Below are 24667 nucleotides of genomic sequence, written 5' to 3'. Positions count from 1 at the left end.
CAGACAGAAGTTGATGTATCAGTGGCTATGGAAGATTTACCATTTGGAAAGACTTCAGGAGCAGCTTAATACAGGGGCGGGCAATTATTTCACACAGAGGGCCACTTACTGAGTTTTGGCAAGCCATCGAGGGCTGCATGACGAAGAGCCCAGGGCAGATAAATATTAATTTTCTAAAATTTTTAGGGGCCCCATGGGCCGGATAGAATGGCCTGATGGGCCGCATCCGGCCCCCGGGCCGCATTTTGCCCACCCCTGGCTTAATAACACTTTTTCCTTTTCCTATTTCTCAGCAACATGAGAAAAGTAATGATAGCAGGCAACCAGTGTTGGACTGTTTAAAACATGAAAAGATCATCAAATTATTCCAAGTCCCTTTGTAAAAATGAGATGGTAGATATAATTGCTTAATGTAAAAGAACTGAACAAAGGAACTTACACGAACAGACTTAGAAGTGTTTTTTGCCAGGCCAAAGAAATATTTTACCAACCTTTCTCCTGACCCCCTTACCCCAGCAAAAAATTGTTGACACATCTCCAACCCTCCTAAGGATGCAGGCACATGCAGCCACAAGTTGGGATACAAAGCACATCGGCTACCTATGCACATGCTTTTACTCTATAGTAAATGCTCAGTGAAGCAGGAGAAAGTGAAAGCTGTTGCAGGTTAACTTTCATGTATCGCAGGATACGAATGTGCACATGGCAACTGAAATGCTTTAAATCCCCATCCTCATTTACCTTCCAGAAGCTTGCTTGCATGCTGGGAATTCTTGCCCACTCTTTCAACTGTGTAAATCAAGACATACTGAGGAAGGCCAAGCTCCTGCAGATGCTCCTCAGAACTGCAAGTGGTCAAACACAGAAGCAGGTAGGTGAATACCGAATGAGCACTAGAGAAGTACTGGAGAGAGACATGACACAAAGTACAGCTGGTATTTACCTTTTATGGAAGGTGTAAAAGGCATTCTTTCCAGATGACTTGGTTATACAGAGTATCTGTGCGTACTGTTATTTTAAGAGACACTGCCTATCCATTCTTGCCACAGATCATGAACTTGTTTCCTGCCTCAGAGGACTTGAAAAAAACAAGGTTCATTTATCTGATTAGCCAATGCAAGATACTGATAGAGGCTGAACACAACATGACTCTACTTACAAAAACATTTGGATGCCCATATGGGTAATGTCAGGTTAATTGTGACTTGTTGTGCTCTCCATAACATCTGTGAGTGTAGTCTCAAGATACTGTTGGTCCTTAGGCCCAGAACAAGCAAATAGATAGTGAACATAGTATAACTGTGTTAAGATCTGTGGGTGCTGACAGATCTGCAGGCCCCTACCCTAACTCACGGTGCTTTACATAAAGCACCAAGGGTTAGAGTGCCCTCCCAACCCAACAGACATTCACCTATTGTGTCAAAGTCAGGGAAGGGATCAAGCCTGCCTTCAGGAGCTCAAGGAACCTGCCTGCAACCACCCTCCCCTCCCCCTGCCACCCCCACCCCTGCCCCCCAGCTCCAGTGTTGTCAGAGTAGGAGAGGAAGAATTGCTCACCAACCCTCAAGAAAATTCCATAATTTGAGGCTTGCTTTGGAATCCTCTTCTGTCTCCTTTCTTCACTACTCTGCTGGTGTTGTGAGCCCACAGAAATGAATTCATTTCAATTCGTTTCTTTGGGGTTTTTTTCTTTAAGCATGAAAAATGCAGGTCTGGCAAGGGAATCCAAGTTTTCAGCCCAAGCAAGCCTTCAAAGATATCAATCTACTACAGATATCCAATAGAAACAAGCAACCTAGCCATTTTGCTTTCTGGAAAGGGATCCAACCTTCCTACAAGTGGGAGATTTTTCAGCATCTGGTGATCAAAAAGCATATTAGTGAATGGGAGGGCAAGCTATGAGTACAAACATGGGCATTCATGCCTGTAACCCCTGCATATTGTATGCAAATCATAATTTCTAAAGTAATACTGCAGACTCACTGCATGCTTATTTACACTTTTTTCTAGCTTAGAACCCATCTTGGTTCATATCAGTTAGTAGTGCAATGGAGGAAGGAAAAGAAGGGGTCACGAAAATGGTGTGGCTTCTGATTCAGCTTCACCTTGCTGAATGTAATGCCCCTCATAATAATAATGCTAAAGTTATTACAAAGAAATCCTTCCTCTCTTTAAAGTGTGGTTTCCCATAAAGCAATATTAAAAATGGTTGATAATACTTAACAGGTAAAATGACCTCCTGGTCTTGCACTGCTCACTCTCCAGACTGTTCCCTGGGTCTATCCCAAAACAAGTCATGGGAAAATAGGGCCATGATACCTCCTAGGCAGACCGATTGGGGATTCCAGTCCAGTGGGCTGTTCTTAATGTGACTGCATCACAATCTCCTCCAATACTATCCACAAACCCCCTTTCTTCCAATCTGAAAATTAGGCCAACCCATGCAGCCTGGAGGATGATGAGCTCAGTGCTAAGGGCAGAGGCGTGTACTCGTCTCTTTTAAATGGGTGTTATAATGGCTTCATTACAAGACCTGCCTTCTGCATCCTAGGTTTTGTTGTACTTGGCATTGAGGTGCTTGATGAACTCCCAGCACTGAATGGGAAATGGACTAAGCTGCATAGTAAGTGGAACAGGTCAGGTAGAAAAATTAGGTGTTAACACAAGGGTACATAAACTAGGAGGTAACTGGTGGTGCAATGAAGATAAGTGAAAAACAAGTAGACACTAGTACTAAGAACTCTGAAAATGTCAGTGGAGGATGAAACTGTACCTTTGCAACATCCACACTGCAAAATGGGCAGGACACTGCTCAACAGACAGCTGCAAAGTTCACTCTTGCCTTACTTAAAATTTTGTAACAGTTGCTAAGACTGTGAATACACATAAACCCACAGCTTCTTCCACAGAACCAAGCACAGGCACTTGGAAAGAGCCCCAAAGTGCATGCCTTTATTCAGAGGCTATTAACGAAAAGACACTCTGACGTCTGAAGTTTTTCAGGGGGGGTTTCAGGAGATAACATCTCTATTCAATACATTTTAATAGAATGCGAACAGAAGAACTTATTGCTAGTCAAAGGCAGTTGAAAACAATGTATTTTCTAAGCAGCAAGTTCATTAGTGAATCCTTCTACCATTCCTAATGAACACCATCCCCTCAGAAAGCTTGTCTTCAGAATTTCTGAAGCAAAAAATGAATTTCTTAAGCAGCTGCTTTTAGGAGCTAAGAGAAACTTGGATGAAAGAACAGCCACATGACCATCTATTTCTCTGTAAGCATTTTTTGGCTTTAGAACACAAAGTGCAATGGCACATGACAATCTTTTCAATCCAAAACATTCAACACGTTGATCACTACTATAATATAGTATTGTAAAAGGGTGAACTGAGGAGGAAGTGAGGGGTGAACACATTCCTTTTTTCTAATCTGCATCTTTTGGTCCTTGACATTTCACATGATAAGTGCAAATTTCCCATAATGCATTTTGGCAGCCAGACACTACTGCAGATTGATTGAGAGAAAAAAAATCTCCCTGCCCTGATGCCTGCTGTGAGCCACTTGAAACTTAATATGGAGTAGTAGCCGTTTATTTACAGCTTTCACTAAAATGATACAGTACAATTAACAATAAAAATGATATAATATAATAAAATTGCATGATTTGTGGGTCTTTGTAAAAGCATACACTAGCTAGCATTGTTAGAGCTGAAACCCCACAAGTGCAAAGTCCCTTTGAGCTTCTGAAAAGTTCAAACCAGCTTTGAACCCAGTCTGTCAATTCAGGACCTCTGACCTTTGCAGATCAGATGCCTTGTAACTGGTTAATCTCTGGTCTTCATTGGTCATAGCATTTCAAAGGCTCCTTTCAAAACTGTGCTGCATCATGCAACCCACTGACTCCTTACAACAGTTTATTGGCCCATATGATTACTTGCAGTGAAGATTTACTTTCATTGTACCTAGTAGCTACCATTATTTTCAGTGTGACACCATGTTCTCACATGACAGAACAGCATACAAATGTGGAAAGGAAGGGAAATAGTCACTGGGCATGACACTCACACTAAGGTCCCTTCATAACTGCCAAGTGAAAATAAATTACATTTACACCTGCTTTAAATTCCCTTTTTGACAGACAGAGCAGTGTAAATGGGTGTGAATGTAAGTGAGATCAGGTCCATTACCTTCAAAGAAATGACTTGACCTTTATACACTTAGCTGCAATTTTCCTGCAGTGCAGAGTATCCACAATGCAATTAAGAAATCTCACAGTAAAATTTGTAAGAAAACAGAAGATACTATGCTGAGAATCATTCTGGCCATGCCAACATTTTTACATTAACCTGTAATCATACCCACAGAGATGCATTATTCTGAAGATGCACAGTGGCCATCTGAGTTTCATATCACACTCGAGGAAAAAAACCCAACCTTTTCCTCCTGTTGTTACAGCCCAGATAAGTGAAAAAGTTATGCAAGTATCTGGATTCGCAATTGTTACTTCATAGGAGAAGCAATTAGAAAAGTACATAACATTCTCTGTCTACTTAATTGCTTAGCTTTCTCTTTTTAAAAATTAAAATGGAATGTGGTAATTAAAAATTCCACATGATTAACTTTCCCTCACAGCCATATAAGCTACATTACAAATGCAAGTATGAAATACCTGTACATAAATCAAAGATGTCTGGAATCCAAAGTTGTAGGTTAATTGATTTATCACTTAGTAAAGTTGCAAATTATTTATATTTGCCTCCCATTGCTTTCAGTTCCTTTGATATTGCTAATCAATGTGATGCTTTAGGTAGGATAATCCTATCTTCTATAACATAGGCTTTGCTAGTAGTTAGTAAGGAACTACAGAATAAGCTTCTGCCCAGAAATCAATTTCTGTGCTGTTAAATTAGTGTCAGATAATTGGTTCTGCATATTATACACAGACTGCATTGGGGAAAAAAGAGTTGGAAGCTGACAGTTCTCTAATTTGACAAGCATGAAATAGGAGAATGCTGCCACAATCCATGATCACAATAGCAGCTCTATAAAAATGCATGAGTGAGGTTGGTTGATAAAACATCCTTCAAGCATCTTAAATGTAGATCTGGATTCATCTCATTCAAAATGAAGAAAATAGGAAGCAGTGTATTTGCTTTGAATGGTTGAAATTAGAAACTTCAAAGGGAGATTTGAGTGCTTTCTGCCACTGATTATTCCTGAAAAGAATTTTTAGAACTTTCATCCAGGGAGTAGAAACATACCAAGCAAACATGAATGAAGTGTTTTTCATTTAAAAAAAAAGCATTGCCATGTGAACTACATACCAGTATTAACATAAAAAGCTTTCATATTTTTTTCTCAGGGTGATTATACAAAGACAAGGATCATTTGCTAAAATGGGCTCATTCATTCCAAATGTACTTCTGTACAACTGAGGACCTCTAATGCAGTGTCATACACCTGGAAACAAGGAATGAAGGTTAATCTTGCAAGACAGAGGACAAGCAACTTAACATTAGCTCCCTGGGTGCCAGTGGGGCAAAAAGGGCTAACGTCACCCTAAGATGTATAGGCTTGGGACAGAAATTACACATAAACTGGTATAAGTAATCAGAAACTGGTTCAAATCTGTAACACAACAGAAGTTCAGTGCACATAAACCACTTTCAAAATGGCTGAAACCGGTTTAAGATAGACCTGGATGGATGTAGTATCACACTTAACTGCTTTAGTTTAAATTGATTTATTGAACTTCTGTCCCAGATCTCCCCCAGATTCAAATAAATTCACAGTCCCCCAGAATCCCAAGATGCTTTGCACCTGCCCTGCAAGCCCTCCTCACAGGGTGTGTGGGCTAGCCGGGACCCAAGCTGTTTGCTCCAACTAAGAAGGGAGGCCTGCTCTAGTACCCCCTGACTTCTGGCCTGAGCCACTGCAGGCACGTGGCTGCTTTTCCAGAATCAAAAGTATATGGCTGTTCACTTGCTTGTTGGTTCAGTCTATGCAGTTTAGACTAAGCTGCAATGATTTAATCAATTCAGTCTCAGACTTTTTGAATATCTGCACTTAGCTGTGGAAACAGTGAGAAGGAATAGGGAAAATGATTTCAACCCTGCTTACAGAATCATTGATCCAGTTACTGGACTACTGCAAAGAGTTGTTCCCACATTTTAAATAGAAAGTCTGAAAAACAGAGAGGGTGAAGAAAAGAGACAAAAATGATTCAAGGATTGAGGGGGAAGAAGGCATGCACCAAGAGACTTCCAACACTCAGTCTGTTCCATTTATCAAAAAAGACACAGCAGCTTTTCCTTCACATGGAGAAAATAACTGCTAGCAAAGGGCTCTTGAGTCTTTAGAAGAAAGACAATGCAAGTATTAATGGCTGGAGCCTGAAACCAGGTAGATTCACAAGAAATGTAAGGGATCTCTCTTTTTAAACAGTGTTCAACCACTGGAAGAAGCCACCCAGGAGGAAGATGGATTCGCTATCTCTTGGACTCTTCCAATCTAGACCGAATGCCTCTTGAGACTTTTTTGCTGAATACAAGTTATACTTTAGTCAAACACAAACAAATGGCTGTGTTCAGTACCAGGGTAACAGGGTGTCATTTCACCCTTCTGGCTCTAAATCCTATGAAAGCATTGCTTTATAAATAAGCGTCCACCGATTAATCACCTCAAGACTACTGGGTTAGGACCCAGCTCATTGAATAAACAATTATCACTGTCGGCTGAAATTGATTTTAGCCTTGAAGACTGACAACAACCTCTTCAAGTCTTAAAAGCACCTTGTGAATAAGAATCTAGTAAACAAAGGGCTGCTACTCCAGAAAAAAAAACTATATTTAAAAAAAAAACCTTCCCATGGTAATTATTTCCTTTCTTCTCCAGGATTTCTAAAACCTTTCAGAGGTTAGAAAAGCCTTCTAGTCATTGACTTTTCTCACATGTTTTCATGCTAAAAGGAAAGCTTCTGCCAACAATTTTCATTGAACACTGTTATTATGGAGCCATTTGAACAGAGCAATGAGAAGCTTTGATTGCATCCTGTGCTTCTTAACCGTCCATGACACAGTGCAGGACTGCATTGAGATTTTCTTTACTGAAGTCCATTTGGGTCTCAGATTTGGGGGAGGGGGCAATAATAAGGACAACTTTCTTTAGTACTCCCCTATGAATGGGGGAGTCTCATTGCTGACAGAGGCCCCAGCTTTTAAAATGCCAAGTGGGCACTCCTGTTGGGCTGCACACAGGGTGGTTTAAACTCAGAGGCATAGAAAATCAGAGCCAGGGTCAGGGCCAGCTTCCAGGAGAAAAAGGCCTATTCCTCCATAGCAGAAACCTCCTCCCACTTAACAACTGACTGACAAGAAGGGGGTAAGCTCTCCTGTATGGTCCCCACAGGGCTCCCTGATGGTCGGGGTACAAGAGAAAGCTGAAGCCAGTGGGTTACTGCTACTGCCTCTCTTAGATTTCTAGACTGCCAGCTCACCCAGAAACAATGCCAAAACTCACATTTCACTCCAGAATTTCAGCCCACACTGGAGGAGAATCCCTTTAAATGACTGCTTGCCCATCTGCCTTGCTTTCTGGGGCACAAGCAGGGCTGCTGTAGGAATCGGGGAGACATTGCTCCTCACCCATCAGAAGCCATCTTTTTCACAAAGAGAAGAGAATGGAAAAGGAGGGCACTCAAGGCAGCTCTGCTGCCTTCTCACCCCTCCCTCAGTTTCAGCAACAAGACAGCTCCCTTTCCCTGTCCCTGTACGGTCGGTCCTGAACTCAACTGTAGTCATTTGGTCCAATAGGCTTTAGTGACACTGCATCTGTACACATGTGCGCCCTTGTCTCGTTCACTTCTTAACTTGTGCATGTCTATGCTCCTGTGTTGGACAAAATTCCTCCAATGGCTTGGATGAGGTACAATGTGGTACTACCACATACAACAGTTTTAGTTTGTTCTGGGGTATAGTAAAGCTGTTTTGGAAAATTAAAGTAAATGAAACTGTGCTTCATTTTAACAGTCATAAGGAAACACGAATTTCAGAGCAGCTTACTTCTTAGTATAAACATATATTATAGGACCGTTCTGTTATAGAGTATAATATTTCGAAGGCAAGTTGTTTTTAAAAAATGACTAGGAAATTGAATACACCACAGTGAAGTAGGTTTCCATAAAATGAATGGTGGTTGGGGCAGAGCTATTGCAAGCCTCAGACTATATGTTCAAAATAGTGCCTGATACAAATACATGGGACACATGTGGGCATGTATTGAGGAAGTATGGCCTTCTGACTAAAACAAAGGACTCAAAGCCAGAACAGCTGGCTTTTATTCAAAGCCACAAACTTCCTGAGTGACCAGGGGCAAATCTTTAAAACTGTGTCCTACTTTTATCACATGTAAAATGTGATTAATGATATTTATCTCACAAGACCAACAACATTTCCAATCTGTAAAGTGCTTTGAGATGATCAGATGAAAGCTGGTATAATAGCATAAATATTACATCGTTATGTATGGATAGCCATACAAGGCCCTGTGTACTTCTAAACTGAAAATATACAAACAAATACATCTTTGGACTGTTTCTGTCCTTTGCAAAAATTGTAGAGAAAGACTGGTGATATAGTCAAAACAAAAACTTATTTTTTGCAGTCTCATACTCAAAAGGTTTCATGAACATCAGCCCCAACAAAACATTGTGTGTGCGTGTGTATGCATGCATGCATACACACGTGCAAATAGATAACCAAAATAAGACATTGTTGCACATCTGCCAGTAATCCAAGAAAGAAATTAAGCTGACCATCTTCAAAGTGGAAAGACACATCCTCTCTTAGATGATTCCAGAGTGCTCTATAAAAGAGCTGCCTGTACATATGTGAAAGGCAGAGAGTTTTTTTGTGGGAGATATCTTTCATTGTACCAATTGCAGGTTGGTTGGTCCAATGAAAACTATCACCCACAAAAATTCTTCTCTCTCTCATATTTCCTGGACCACTGGGGCTACAACATCATTTCAACACTACCTGTAAATAGTTTTTTAATAAACTAAGGGCTAGTAGATACCAGGAAATGGAACTCAGGAATAGGTAGAGTGGCTACTGGCTTCCAAAGGGCCACAGACCTAGTGTAATTCAAATCTGATGTGCACCTCCTCACATGCATAGCTTAATGTAGTGTCAGAATGAAGAGTTCTTTACCAAACCATTTTTTTCATTTTGACCAACCCGAGGCAACCAATTCACTTTGGAAATAGCTGAGCAATGCTCCACTCCCTAAAAGGATATCAGTGAAAAGGAATATTTTTCAGGACCTCATGGCCAAATTATGAAGCAGCTTGTCAAAGAAATCCTCCCTATCAGAATCCCTACACTGAATATAGCCAGATCACTTCCTAATTTATCAACCATCACAGTTAGCAAATGAAGAAGGGCATGATGCAACAAAGGTCTTAGATGCTCCACAAAAATACTTTAGATAAAACCCTGTCAGATTGAGCTTTGCCACAGACTTCAGCAGGGGTTATATATTTATCTATTGCTCCTAGGGGAATTGTAGGATTTGAAAAGATGTACCTTCAATATCAAAATGAAGCTGAAATGATTGACCAATACGCAGCAAGGCTGCACCAGGTTAGCTTCATTATGCAAATATGACACACTTGCAAACAGACTCATTAGACATAATAAAATTTAAAGCACTGGAGGTAATGAAACCAGTGCACATACACTGTGCCAGAGTTGAGACTTAATCAAGCTGTTGATATATTCCACCGCTGAGGCATGTAAACAAAGAAGCAAACAAACAGCTAAAAAATTAAATGCATTAAAAATATGAAAAAATTGTGCCACATACAAAATAGCAGCAGACTAAGGATTTTTTTTTAAAAAAAAATAGATGCCCGAGCTGCTTTCTAGGCAGAATTTAGACACCACAAAATGTCCATCTAACCGCCTAAGTGCCAGACTAGCTACATAACTTCCTTACGTGCCTACAGTTGTGGTATTGGGCATGCGCAGAACTGGAATGAACATTTGGAGGCTAACCATTCCATAAAACTGTTGGGGTTTACACACTCAGAATTTATGACTACTTTCACTGACAAGCATGCAGGAATACCCACCTCTTTCATAACTATACAGCGATGAGAACACTCACACAGTGTGGTAGATCTTGGTTCAATAGTTGGGAGATCAAACAGAGTGACCATCAACAATAATAAATCAAATACAGTTATGACAGAAGTACCAAAGAAAGAACAGAGGTGCTCTAGGAAAAAAAACAGTTAACAATACAGTAACAATGACCTAATGAAAGAGATATGAAGCAGATGGCCGGAACACTTTTTTGAAGACTAACACCAATGTCATGAATACTGGAAGTTCAAGAATAACCTTGCCGCTCCAAGCATCATTTACTAAGAAGAGCCAAGCAAAATTCAGGCAAACCCACCCCCACATGGGCACGGGTACAGATAAAGCTAACCACAGATGGTAAAAGTCCATTTTCTAGAAACCTAGAATGAACAGAGAAGATGCCTAGCAAATGACAAGACAAAGGGAGTATCCAAAAACCACACCGATCTGAAGAACGGTAAAATTGCTTCTTGATTTCAAAGACTACAAATTTAATTGAAACGATTCAGCTTCCCCTTTCAGTAAAAAAAAGGAAAAAGAAAAACACTACAGAACTGCTCTACAAATGTAAATAGTCTGTAGAGCAGGAGTGGCCAACCCACAGCACGGATGCACAAGTGGTACTGGCAGCCTCTATGTGTGGCACAGAGTGGCTCAGGGAGGGGACAGGCAGCAGCTGAAAATAGAGCAGAAAGCAGAACCCAGAGCGGAGATCAGTCAGGGAGCACGGAGCAGGAAGCAAAAGAACAGCTCAGCAGATCAGGCAAGGAGCAGAAAGCAGAGCAACAAATCAGGCAAGGAATTGGAGTGGCACTTGGGGAGGGTGTAGAGCTAATTTTTGGCACACCTGGCAGAACCACTGGCCCCAACTGCAGGACAACATGTTTAAAATATGCAGCACCAGTCCTAGCAGTCGTCAGGCTATTTCTTGTTGTGCCGTGCAAATGGCTGTGTATGTGCCCTCTTAACATCCACCTCTTAACACCAGATGCTTCATTCAATCTAAATGAATGAATTTTCATTTACTTATTAATCCTGTTTTAAGGGATATTTGTAGTCAGTATTGCTCACATTATGGTAGCCGCAAGCCAAACACTTAGTTCCTATGCTGAGAAGTTTACAGTCTAAGAACAGGAAATAAAGGAACAGGATATTGACCACTCACCAACCTTACCAACCCTTCAGTTTTCTGTGTAATGACATAAGCATATGCAAGATATTTTCAAAACTGCCTACTTGATTCAGAAACAGAACAGTTTGGGATTTTTTTTAGTGATGGAAAAGCAATGGGTTGGGAAATGTCTGAAGCTCTCATTGAGAAAGCTTTTTCAAACCCAGGATGGAAGTTTTTGTCAAAACCTTGGTGAGTCCAGAAAAGCAAATAGCCTCGTGTGTCAGGCCAATTTACCCGGGATGCTGGAGATCCTGGTTAAAGTCCTTGCTCTGATTTAAGTTGAGCAGATATTTGAACCTGAAGTCTCCCAAGTCACTGGTAAATACCCAGACCAGAAGGCTAATGAACAGTCATAGTCTAGGGAAGATAGCTCACCCTTTCTCTTCCCACACCCAACACACAAAATACCTCCTGTTGGAGCTGTACCACGGTGTATAAATATGCAGAGTACTTAATAGCAGAGGCATAACAGCAGAGGCCAAGGCAACCGCCACACACAGGGGAAGTAGCAACTTTTGGCTGTCACTACTGCCAGTGCAATTGTGCAGCTGTAGCAGCCATTTTTTTCTGCACCATCCCCCATCTCCTTTTTGGTGCCCAAGGCAACTGCCCTGGTCACCCCACCCTAGTTATACCACTTCTTATTAGCCTGGAGCCAGATGGTCTTTACAGTCCTGCAGCCAAGACATTCACTTGCGATGTGGGAGACAGAGATTTAAGTCCTTGCTGGAATTAATGTTGCTCAGTGGAACAACTCTAACAACCACCCCACCCCTTGAAAGTTCTTGGTTTTGTGCAAGTGCAGAAGGGGGGAAATGTTTGAAAGCTCAAAGTTTTGAGGCATGAGGAAAACATTTTGATTCAGGAGCCTAACCAGTTTTTCTGAAACAATTCAGTCACTGAAGGGTGAGAGTCTCGACGAAAATTAAAAGGACTTCATTCAGCTTGCAAAACTGCCTTAGGAGCCCAAGAGACTTGGGCACGTTTGAAAACTGTATCCTACCTGTCTCATTACTGTGCGGCACCAGCCACAGGTCAAAGTGCTTCAATTGCATGTGATTACGAAATAAATTTCATCCAGGAGGATTGTCACGTAGCACAGAACCATTATATTTATAACAAACCAGGACAGACAAGAAACAGTTCCTGACACATATGACAGTGGAGAGAACATTTGGCTGACACTGAATCTCAGCTGACTAGCCTGATGCTTACATAACATTCTAAAGGTTGCAATTAGCATTCCTGCCAGACAAGGATAGTACTGAGGAGCAGATGGATACCAAAAAATGCTGCATGAGGATGCTGATAATCCTGAGTAGATCTTACACTTCCTCACACTTACAACAACACACACTGATATCCTGTTCTACTGAAAAAACTAAACCATCACATGAAGAGTCATCTGCAAGCAGCAAGTTCTTCTAATACCAATGCAGACAGAAGGCAATTGTTCACCAGTGAAGATATCGAAGCATTTTTTTCCCATAAGTTTCTGAAATTCTTAGCTGAAAATAATTTTCTGCAGCAAATTGTATTTGCAGGCTCAAACAACACTTTTTAAACAACTTAATCCCATTTCATAAAGTATGAAATTACAAAATAAACCAGCCAAAATATACAGGTGTGATGCAAGTGACTGTGGAAAGATAATTTTGGTAAACCAGTTGTATCAGATTAGAAGAAAAACAACTAAGAATACTCAACAACTTACAGGCAAGGTGAAGACTTGGGAATTTCATTCTTTTTCTCCTCTGGTAGATGCATAGAAGACAAAAGCCTGTCTCCTTTGAAATCAATGAGATCTTTTTCAATGACTGCACTGGAACTAGGATTTTACTCTGCTACAGAAACTCTAATAACAGTAGATGAGAGAGTGAAAGCACCAAAATGTTTCAATACATTGCAATATGTAAACTGTAATTCCATTTGCAATGCATCTTTACTTTGTGTGAAGACATTCACCAAAAGCAGTGATTTTTAGGGTTGTGTGAGGCTTCAGACAGAGCTTCAGATCCGGAGAAAGTTTGAACGCTTTGGGGTCCGAACCAGCACCTCCGGGTCTAAGCACCGCCTCCTTCGGCTTCCCAGAGCACTTCAGAGCCGGCCATAGGGTATAGTGGGAAAAAAATAACATATCTATAAATTTGTTGTTTTTTGTCTGATTTCAATGACATTTTCAGGGGTGGAAGACTCTGCAGAGAGGATGAAGCATGCAAAGTTTCAAGAAGATCGGTGCAGGGGTTTGGGGGGAACAGCACCCCAAATTCTAGAAAGCAAAACTGTCATGTCTATGTGTTACAATACAGGGGGGCCAAAACTGCAGGGGTGGTAGTTCTTACTGAGGCCACAAAGCCTGCCAAGTTTCAAGAAAATCGGTGCTGCGGTTTGGGGGGAACTGCCCCTCAACCTGTGGACAAGCAGAACTGGTGCCATGGGTGCTGTGGGACTGACTGTGTCTGTCTTGGGGCGGGCAGAGGAGACACTGCGGCAGGCCTGGCTGCTGCGCTGCTGTGTTACCAGTTTGTATCATGATTCACTCAGGGACCAGGGACTCAGGGATCAGGTCAATACACAGGCCCTAGCTACTATATAATGACTTAATGGGCATCAATCAGCACCTACAAAACCAGGGTAAGGAGAGGAAAGAGTTAATACAGACAATCAACTGCCCCAGGACAGACACAGTTTTGGCAGGAGTTTGGCCTGTCAGCAGCTAGGGGTGCAGGGCCCCAGACTCCCCCTGCACCAATCTCCTCGACAGCTGGCAGGCGTCATGGTCACAGCAGGGGCCACCATCCCTGCAGCTGTCACCCTGCTGGACCTTAACACACACAGTGTCACCCATGTCACGAGTTTTGCTTGTCTGCAGCTTGAGGCGCAGTTCCCCCCAAACCCCTGTACCTATATCCTTGAAACTTGGCAGGCTTTGTGGCCTCAGCAAGAGCTACCACCCCGGCAGTTTTCACCCCCTATGGTGTAACACACAGCCGTGACATGAGTTTGGCTTTCAAAAAGTTGGAATACCAATTCCAGTTCCCCCCAAACCCCTGCACCGATCTTCTTGAAACTTGGCAGGTTTAATGCTCTCAGCAGAGGCTACAATCCCAGCAAGCTTCATCCAAATCAGACAAAAACAACAAAGTTATAGACATTTCATTGATTATACCATTATAATCTGGCCCATTATACCCTATGGCCAGATCTCCAAGGCGGCTCTGAAGCTTCAGAGCTGCTTTGGCCAGATCGAGGCAGAAACCCAGTCTGGAGCTCCAGATCAGACAGTGGTCATCCAAAGCGGCTGAATCTGAAGCTGGATTGGATCGCTGCTGACTCGCACAGGCCTAATGATTTTATTTATTTTTCCAAGTGAAGTGAAGGAGAGGTGATGGAAGTTTATCAGCTGCAGGGACTCCTTATCTTTAAACTATATATAATATCTGGAACTGTCAAAATGTGAGGCATGTTATGAAGAGGGACTACATCAAGTACAAAGCCTACCAAACACACACCTCTGGGGAAAAAACAAAATAACTGGAGTGTTCAACTGTTGGGCACCACCTTGCCCTACCTCCTACGACAGAGGTGAGCATAGATGAGGAAAGTACTGGTTTGAAAGTGCAGTTTCACTGAATTTCCATATTTTTCCATTTGAAAAAAAATTACAAAAATAATAGCATTGCTTATAAAGGACCCTCATTTGGGTAGGCAGATGTGCATCTTAAAGGCAGTATGACCTAGAAACAGCTGTTTCTAGAAAATGCATTTCCTAGGCATAGAATTTAGTGTCTATCCCTCAACATTACAGGCATGTAATTATGCATTTAGAGGGACTGTATAGTAATGAACAGATGCAAATTAGAAGACCTCTGTTGGGGGTGGGGAAATACATTGATGGCATTGTTTTATTTTTTTCCTGGGTTGTTTCTAGGTGTAGTATGGTCCTCCTCCATAACATGCTCCACTAGCTGACAATTCCAAATAACATTTCTTTTTTAATATTAGGTTTCCCTGCTTCTGATAAATTTTTGTCATCTCTCATTCACTTACTTGGAAAATTAGATGTTTGACAAGGGTATATGAAGGTAGCAGAATCTACTACTTTGTTTACTGGAAAATGTCAAAGAAAATGTATTAGCAGCCCTCCATAGCAAGCTCAAGCCAGGCAGATTCTTGGAATAGTCCCCCTCAACTTTATTGTGCAAGTTCCTAATCGCACCAGGGAATACTTCTGGAAATGTTCAATAAAACTTCATGTTTGTTTATGGTATAAACAAGCTTGATGATAAATGGGACATGCAAGGTAGAGATTTTTGCCTACAAAACTCAGCCTAGCTACAGCAAAATGTATTTCCTTATTACCCATCCCTTATAGAGTCCCCACACCTTACCAGTGCAAGTGGTTACACCTTATATTTGAATAAATGTATTAGTCATTTAGCTGTATTTTTCCATTATTATGGAAAGCTGAGCTCCATTTTTACATAGAAAGCAGGGATCTGGCCTTTCTTTAGTACTTTTATTTTGTTTACATAAATCATCCTTTCCAAACATACAGCACTTTTTACAGGATAAACTTTCTGAGAATTTATAAAACCATTAATTAGCTGGACCTCAAATTAAATGCCACATTATGATACAATATAGGCAGCTCAGACCACATCACGAAGGAACTCAGGCATGGTGATCCTTGGCATGCCCGCACCTAACTTTTAAGTACCTAGTAACCAAAATGGAAGTTACAAACCTGAAATAGGAATCTCGGTTCCCTATACATTTCATCATGGTTAAGGGGGGAGTTTTTAGGAGCATCAGAGTGGAACTCTCAACAGCCAGCGCAGTGGGGAATGGAAGCAAGAGATGCATATGGACACCTGAGATATGATAGGAAAGTGTGTATGTGGAATCCCGTTTCTTCCCTGAACTTAAGTGCTTGCCTCTTACCCTGAGTTAAACACTAGGGCTGTGCGAAGCTTTGGGAGCTGATTTGATTCAGAGAAGATTTGGCCCTATTCGTTGGCTGAATCTCCAAATCCTAATTGAATCAGGAGACCAATAAAGAGGCCTGAATTGATTTGAAGCTCTCTGAATCAATTCAGAAAAGATTCAGAGAGTTTCAGAGATTTGGGCATTCCCTGCTCGCCACCGCAGGGAGCTGGACCCAGGCTCTGTCCTGGTAAGTAAGGGGTGGGGCGGGGGCTGAAGGAGGGGGGAGAGGACCATGGGGGCAATCTTACCAGGCCCCGTCCCCTGCCTGCTCCCCCAGCCCCTCCCCAAACCCAGCCCCCAACTCCCTTCTGCTCCCCCAGTCTTCCCTATGGCTGCCCTGCCTGGCCCCAGCTCCCAGCTCTTTAAAAAAAGGCCTGGTACTCACTGGCTGCTGCAGCAGTTGTCAGGGCTTCTGAGGACTCATGGCAGAGACCCCCCTTGCAGCATGGGGCAGTGGGGGGCAGCAGGGATCGCCGCCCCAGCTGCAGAAGCCGCTGAGTGCAGGGCTTTTTTTTTTTAAAGAGCCAATGCTGGGGCCAGGTGGGGAAGCCATTGATGGGGGATGGGAGCTTTTGACAGAGCCCCCCATGCAGCACAGGGAAGTGGGGGGCAGTGGGGATCGCCCCCCCCCCCCACCTGGCAGCAGACAATGACTGGGGGCTTTTTTTTTTTTTAAAGGAGCCAGGACTCACTGGGAGAGTGGGTGGGGGATGGGGACTCATGACAGAGCCCCCCCATTCAGTGGGGGGCAGCGGGGATCTGCCTGGTCACAGCCGGTGAGTTCTGGATTGTTGTTTTTTTAAAGAGCCAGGCGGCTGGGGTCGGGCAGGGCAGCCATTGATGGGACTGGGAAAGTAGGCAGGGTTGGTGGGGGGCTATTTTTAGACCCCCGCCCCTCTAATCTCCCTGAATGTCTGTACGTAACGTAGAAGAACTCAAGGAAAATATAGAATCTTACTGGCAAACATTTGGAAACCTACAGGCTCTCAGGACTTGATTATAGTGTCACAGCACCGAGTTCCTCTAACCTGGAACTATACTCACTTATAATCACAAGTTTGTTGCCTTGAGCTGCTACAGGGCAGAATTACAAGTGTCTCATAGGATATGTTATAGACACATCTTAACCAACCTTCCTGTACTTGTAATGCTTGAACTTGAAGTACCCAAGATCTCTGTGATCTGTATTATCCTTCTCGGGGGGAGGGGTCCAGTTTTTCAGACTTAGATTTTTGGAAAAAGTCTCTCATAAAAGAGTTTACAAGAATTATTTTCATTCGTTATTTATACTGCTTTTCTCTAACAGCAACTTGCAAAGCAAAGTGTGTTTCTAAAGCAAGTATCCACTAGGAAGTTCTGGCTTCTATTACTTCAGGAAAATAGATACTTGCATTAATATCATCAGTGGACTTCTCTTGATACAGAAGAAATTCCATTCATATCTTGCTTAAATGGAATTATCCCGAGTGGGGGGTTTTCACAGATCAACGGCAAATGACGGGCCCCAAAGTCAAATCCACCCACTAGTTACAAGTTACCTCTTTCACTCCTGAATTTCATCTCAACCAAGCCTTGGAAAGGTAAACTGCCATATTTTAAAACCTCAGGATAAAACAACACAATGGATTGACTATGTTCAAGAGAACAATACTGAACGGCAAGCTTAAATGGCCTGTCTTTACCAAACACCCTGCTCAAGATTGGTCTGCTGCTTCCTCACTTTCTAGAGTACTCCATAAGTGCATACATAATACAGGAGACCTCATTAGCACGCACTGTAAATTATGATGTTTAAGCAATTGTTACCAGAAAGTTTCATTCAATCCACTTTTTGCCTCTGAAAATCCAAGTTCAAAATCTTCCTTGATTTGGAAATAAGTTTGGTGGTTCAAATAATCATCTGGTGAACAATGGAAAACAGCACTACACAGTAGAAAAACAAAAATACAAGCCTCTCAAGGGATACAATTACACTGACATGGTTTTCAATCCCCAGGGACTTTTCCAAGAGGTAATTACTTAGCACCATGCCACAAGGAACAGGAAAGATACTAACCTAAAGTATATAGCAATAAATATCTGTAGGAAGCATTTAAGAACCACAGCAAATTTCCAAAAGATTCCAGTCTAGCAGCTAGAGTAATATGGCCTTGGTGGAAACAGAAGTTACTGTGTCAAGTTTTACATGGCACTGGTTGGTAAAGTATTGTGCAAATTACACTAGAGAGACAGATTGCTGCTGGTTGCTTATATCCATTGTTGCTCCAAGTAAACATTATCTAGCTGTACACTAGGCTTAATCTGAAGCCCACTGAAGCCAGTGGAAGTCTTCCCGTGATCTCCAATATATTTTGGATCCAAACATCTATAAAGAAAAACAGGACAAGAAGGAATACGGATTATTCAGTTTCAGCTTCAATGTCTATGCCTGAGTCTGTGCCCATTCATTTTCTTCCCAAAAAGGAAATAGCTCATTTCCCAAGTCAAAGTCCTTTGTGATGGCTTGCAAGGTATAACAGCATTTACAGAATGATACGGACAAACAAAGCAAATCCTCCAGTTGACCCTCCTCTCTCCCTCCCTCCTTCCCATACCAAAAATCCATAATTAGGGACATTTAAAAAAATAACTGCACAAAAAAGAAAAGCCTCTGTCCCTTTATGTGAAGAAACCAAAAATAAAAGCTTGGCCGCAGCTGCTACTGCTGATATTACAAGGTTACAGGGGCTTATTAAGTTAGGATTCTTTATTTAATTAAAAACAGAAATTAAGGAGATGGGCTTTCTTTTTTTTTTAATTTAAACTAAATGCTATTCTTAACGGTACAAGTAAAAATGAACATCTCTGCTATAAGCAACTCAGGTCAGAGAAAATAATATCGTAGAATGGACTCAGACTGTAACATTGACAAAGTGTTCCATTTATTTTCATAGATCAAGAAAACAATATAGCAATTAACCCTCCCAGGGGAATTTAAAAAAAATAAGAGCAGCATGCAAATTATGAAAAGGCAATGAACAGGAAATGAGACTTCTGCCAAGTGGATAGAAAGCATCTTGCAGACTCAATTCGTTTTTACCATAGCCAAAAAGATTTGTTGTATGATTTTCGGAAGATACAAAGGCACTTGCCATTGACTTCTTATACTGAACAGTCCCAAGTTTTTAACATGTCACACTAAGTAGCCAGATGCACCTAAACCCTGATCCAAAACCCAGTGCAGCTAATGAGTCTTTTCATTGACTTCAGTGGCCTGTGGATTAGATATATCTGACACTTAGAGCAATATTCAAGGTCAACTTTTTTAGTGCATGAAAAACAAGCCCAGGGCTGTAGCTTAAGGTCTGCAGATTAGTTTACCTTTCTCTTCATACTACCCTCCATCATTTTCTATGGTCATTGACACATCCTATGACCCAGGGCCAAACCCAAAGCCCATTGAACTTTGCGGAATGTCCTCCATTGGCTTAAGTCAGTGTTTCCCATGCTTTTGACACCTGGGACACACTTTTTTTCTGAATTAAAATTGATGGCACGCTTCACTGTTATACCCAGAAAGGTTTGTGTGCATATGTTTTCCCACAAAATAGCATGCATTCATTGCCCTGTCAGAGGAAGGTTTACCAGTGCTGAGATGTACTGTTGAAAAAATGACACCAAATACACCTTTCTTGAAGCGAAGGATTAGTCTTAATGCCAGTGGCTCTCCACCTTTTAGCCTCAAGGCACCCCACCATAATGTTTCTGAATGTTATGGCACTCCAAATGAAAACCACTGAAACAGATCTGAATTCAAAAAAAATATGGGGAGGTGGGGTGGGGGAGGCTGGAGGCTAACAAGTTTGAGTAACCCAGCTGGTGCCACGTTAGGGCAGCAGGGGTAGGATCTCACCCAGCTGGGTCCTGCTCTTCCCACTGTCTGCCCCCTCCTGACCCCTGGTCTGCACGGCTTCTGAGGCTGGTCCTGCAGGGTTTCACACACTAGCGTCCGCCCCTGCGGCCCCTTTCTGTGAGCCCGGGGAGCCTGGGAGGTGTGGAGAAGATAAACCAGGCTGCAAAGCATAGCTGTGGGTCCACTCATCCACACGCTCACGGCACAGCATACTGCTGGAAGCGTGGAAGGGGCTGGCACAGGAGCTTCCCAAGGGTAGGGAAGGCAGCAGCAGAGGTAAAAGTCCCTAGAGGAGCAAGCACAGGCACTTGGGGCAGGTACAGAGTGCCAGACAGGAGAGGAAAGCATTTACCTCCTTACACAGGGATATCTCACAGCACATTTCCATCGCTTTCACAGCACTCCAGTGTGCATGGCACACCCTTTAGGAATCACTGGGCAGTCCTCATGGGGGCGATTCCAGTGTTATTCAGTTTTTGCCGCACATTCACAAATGCGACAGCAGAGTGTTGTGTTTGGCATGGAAATCTTGTTCAGACACATGCCTCCCAAGCACTTATTTAATTTTAGCTCATCAAGCTTGAGAATTATTTTTCTGGAAACAAATCTCAACTTTTGCTGTCCTTTAAAGGGAATTCCAGTACCTATCAAACTGCCCCCTGAGGCCGACAACATGATTCCCATTTAAATTATTAGGGCCAGGATCAGGCCCTGAGCATAAAACTGAGTAGAAAAGGGGAAAAGCCAAAAGGCTGACATGTATTGATTTGTAACTGAATTAAGTGTTATCAACCCACACATCTATGATGAAAGAACCATTTTAAGCTGAGCTCTGTAGCTTCTCTCATGAGGTCAAAATGTTGCTTTGCCTCGCCCTTGCAGATAAAAACGTAAGCAGATTCACTTCTATTTCTAATTTTGGCTGTTTCCAAGATGGATGTGCAAATTTAAGCATGTGGTGACTATAAAGTGATGACAATTAAAAGTCAGTATCTGCCAACAGTTATTACACAGTAGGGGCATCTACACGTGTGTTTTCCTGCGGTGTTGACTAATTAACTCCTCAGTAAAGCACCACCATCTATATATGCAGCATTATTAGGGCCACAGTAAACTAACTCCACCGTAGGAAAGTACTGCCCAGTACAAGTACTATCCTCTGGTAGAGTTAGTGCATCACAACACACATGGAGATGGTGACCAGAGCTGGCTGGGGCACAAGGGTGCTACAGTGCAAGAGCTACCAGCTAGCTAACCCCACACACTAGCACCTTTGTGTCCGAGTCATCTCCTCTACAGCACATTATGCCAGGGAGAAAGGGGCTGGCAGGCCAACCTCCAGATCTCCTGGCAGCTGAGGCTACGCTGCCCCCGTTCAATGTGCCATGGTCCCAGGCACACACATAAACGCTGCAGGCGAGAGCAATAGACTCCAACACAAACTGCGCTGGAGTTTATTCAGGCAAATTAATTGCACATGTAGATGCACCCAGGGGTTCCTTAGATAACACCGTATGTGTCAGTTGAAAAAGTGACATATATGGGAAATGGAGTCTTCAACAAGACTGTTTATGACTCATTAAAAGTTAAGATTTTTACATCACTGCATCTCTTGCTTCACAAGATTCATAATCCATACGAAAGTAACACAAGTGACATTTTCAGTCTACTGACTCATTGACAGCATGCAGTATTAGGTGCACCTTCCTAATACATTTGCTTAGGAAAGTTTAGTAGGAGATCCGATCTGCGTGGTTTTAGAAGGACATGTGTGATAAAATGCATCATTTCTCTTGCATACAGTATATTCAATCTTTACTTCACAAATGATGCTGTCTCAAAAACTCAGATATGAGAGGACTGGAGTTATCGTTATACTGGCAGACATCCTGTATCATATTACTGTATAATTTGATAACATTTTATCTAGCGCCATTTGCTACCATTCCAGTTATTTATTTTTTTTAAGTAAAGTTAATGACTGTACACTCACAAGAAAAATCTTTGGCTTTGTGGTTTCTTTGCCATAGTAAGGTACAAGAGGCCTCCCTGTAAATACTACTCTGTGAAAGAAACATTAGTTAACTCTTAAGATTAAGACCCTAACTGCTTTCTACTGTAACAGGATTTAGTAAGATTTAAGAATAACTTTTAATTAGTGGTTCAAAGTTAATCCGCAGGAGAAAGTATGGTCTGGCAAAAGCACCCAGTCCTACAAATCTTTCCTGTAGGGTATTGTTTTTCTTAGGCATTCATAGAGATATGTACATTGTGACGTGTCATAAGAACGGCATTATTGTTGAATTGGCATGGAAAGGCTTTTCTGGCACCTCGCTTTAACCACTGGAATTTACTGCTGTAGTTGGGCACATGGTAACAGCTTCTTCCTGCTTTTCTTGATTAGCATTTTGTTTTTATTTAACACACACTCTGAAGACCATTAACAAGCCACTTATTTTGATGTACTGCCCTCCGCTTTCTGTACTTTGCTATCAGTTTCACATTTCCTCTGCCTTCCTTTTCATTCAGTTGCTGTTCTAAACTCTCCCAACAAAGTCAGGGTAGAAAGCCCATTCAGGATTTGAAATGAATAGCTGGAAAGCAGATAGAGCACCCACAAAAAAACTCCTCACTAAATCCCTGAATTCTGAATCATGTCCCTGCAGGCCCTTTAACCCATATCTGTTTTTCATTCACCCAATAAATACTAAATCTAATTTATTGCTGACCTATTTGACCTGATAACAAGTATACAGAAGACTCAAAAATTAAATGTTTCGATTCAAGACAGGCTAGCGGTACGGGTCAGAGTCCACATCTGAGACTGCATTACATTTTGGGTTTGGATGCTGAGTAAACAGTGCTGACAATAACGCCAGCATTTTGAATGGCTGACCAGCCCAAAAGTACATGTTTTTCATGCACATTTTGCCAATAGGATCTAGAACTAATCAGTAAGGAAATACAAATAAAGTAGAAGTAAATGTTTTTAAATAAACAAATTAAAAGTGCATTTACTGAAAAAACACAAGGATTTCTACCCTTAAACACAATCACATTCCTTTAAACTTCATTGTTGCAGTTCTTCCAGCTTCTTTGGCTAGATTTTTTTTCTCCTCCAAGAAAATAGCAATTATACAAGCACTTCATAAACACAGTTGCTTTCTACTTTATATCCTACATACCCTGTATTATTGCCTTTTGTACTGCAGCCTGAATTTTTACAACCAAACTGGTTAGAAAAAAGAATTTAGCACTTTTTAACCCTGGCTGCAAATAACAATGTTGCTTAAAACAAATCAGTCCAGTGTTAGAGTAAGAAGTTGTTCTTTTTTTTATAGGAGAGTTACACAAGCAAGTTGATTGGAAAAGTCACAGGTGTGCATTATACTTGGATCCAAAAAATGCCACACATAGAACTTGCCCAATTGAAGAAAAGGTTTAAAAAAAAATAAAAAGCTTATGTGAATTATGCAGCTGTTTAAAACATGTAAAACAATTCTTTAATGCCTACTTTATAGAGGTATTTATACAATACTGTTGCATTAGTTGCAACATACAATACTGAATGCATCTTTTAAAGACATTATTTAAAAAATATATATAAATCCAATGAAAACTTTTGAACAAGTTCCCTTTTACCATCAGTAGGAATAGCACTGAGGATAAAAAAACACAACATATTATGAATGTGAGCTAATTTATTCTAATATTCAATATTCTAGGGAGAAGTGATGTTCTAATCAATAAGGTAGTAAATAAAAGTTAACCAAAATATTGCTAGGGAATAATTTATGATTAAGCAGCAAATAACCAGTGTATCCAATGGAGTTTCTATGTATTGAATGCTCAAAAGAACATAAATGCTATTCAGATAAAGTTTCTCACTTTTGCCAAATTGGAGTTACTTTTTCTATGAAGTTTTTCTACTGTGCATTTTAAAAAATCCTCTCTCTATATTACTAGAACAGTTTGACATATTTCTGTTAATAAAACAACCTTTTAGAAAAAAAAATGTCTTTTACCTGATTTTTGTAGAGCTTTTGTTGCGATTCCTTTATTTGAAAAGAGTCCAAAATGAAGTGGATGGTACAAAAACAAACAAACAAAAAAGGGAGCCTTTAGAATGAAACAAGCTTCTTCAGCTAAGTGAACAGCAAGATGCCTTATGTTTTCTGAATGGAAAGTTTATTGGGTAAGTGAATAGGTTAAAGAGGAATTAGCATCCGCTCTTTGCAGCCAGCATCCTTGGAGGAGTGACCATTACATTCTACTCACACACATAAATGAAACATGAATTCCTCGGATTTTTATCATGTGATTCCAGTTTAGGAGCTAGCACTTGATTTGACTAACATCACCAGTATGATCAACCTTAACAACGCTATTCCTAATCCTGAGGTACTTGTTGCAAAGGGCAAGGAGGGAAAGAGTAAACAGATCACTGTTAGCCTTCTAAAGTAGATA

At 41.4% G+C, this 24667-nt stretch overlaps 1 protein-coding gene across 1 annotated transcript in view; it reads right to left on the bottom strand.

Annotated features, from left to right (window-relative positions):
- Positions 1–24369, bottom strand: part of OCA2 (OCA2 melanosomal transmembrane protein) — a 416292-nt gene extending 391923 nt beyond the window's left edge. Inside the window, exon 1 of the mRNA XM_090031667.1 lies at positions 24226–24369. The gene's annotated coding sequence lies outside the window, so the exon portion shown is untranslated. The remainder of the gene's footprint in view (positions 1–24225) is intronic.
- Between the last annotated feature and the right edge of the window lie 298 nt (positions 24370–24667).

The sequence above is a fragment of the Crocodylus siamensis genome, chromosome 1 (genome assembly GCF_052110815.1).
Source record: "Crocodylus siamensis isolate JL-2025a chromosome 1, ASM5211081v1, whole genome shotgun sequence".
In the NCBI taxonomy this organism is placed as follows: Eukaryota; Metazoa; Chordata; order Crocodylia; family Crocodylidae; genus Crocodylus; species Crocodylus siamensis.
Note: the sequence above shows the minus strand (reverse complement) of the source record. Positions and strands in the feature narration are given on the sequence as shown.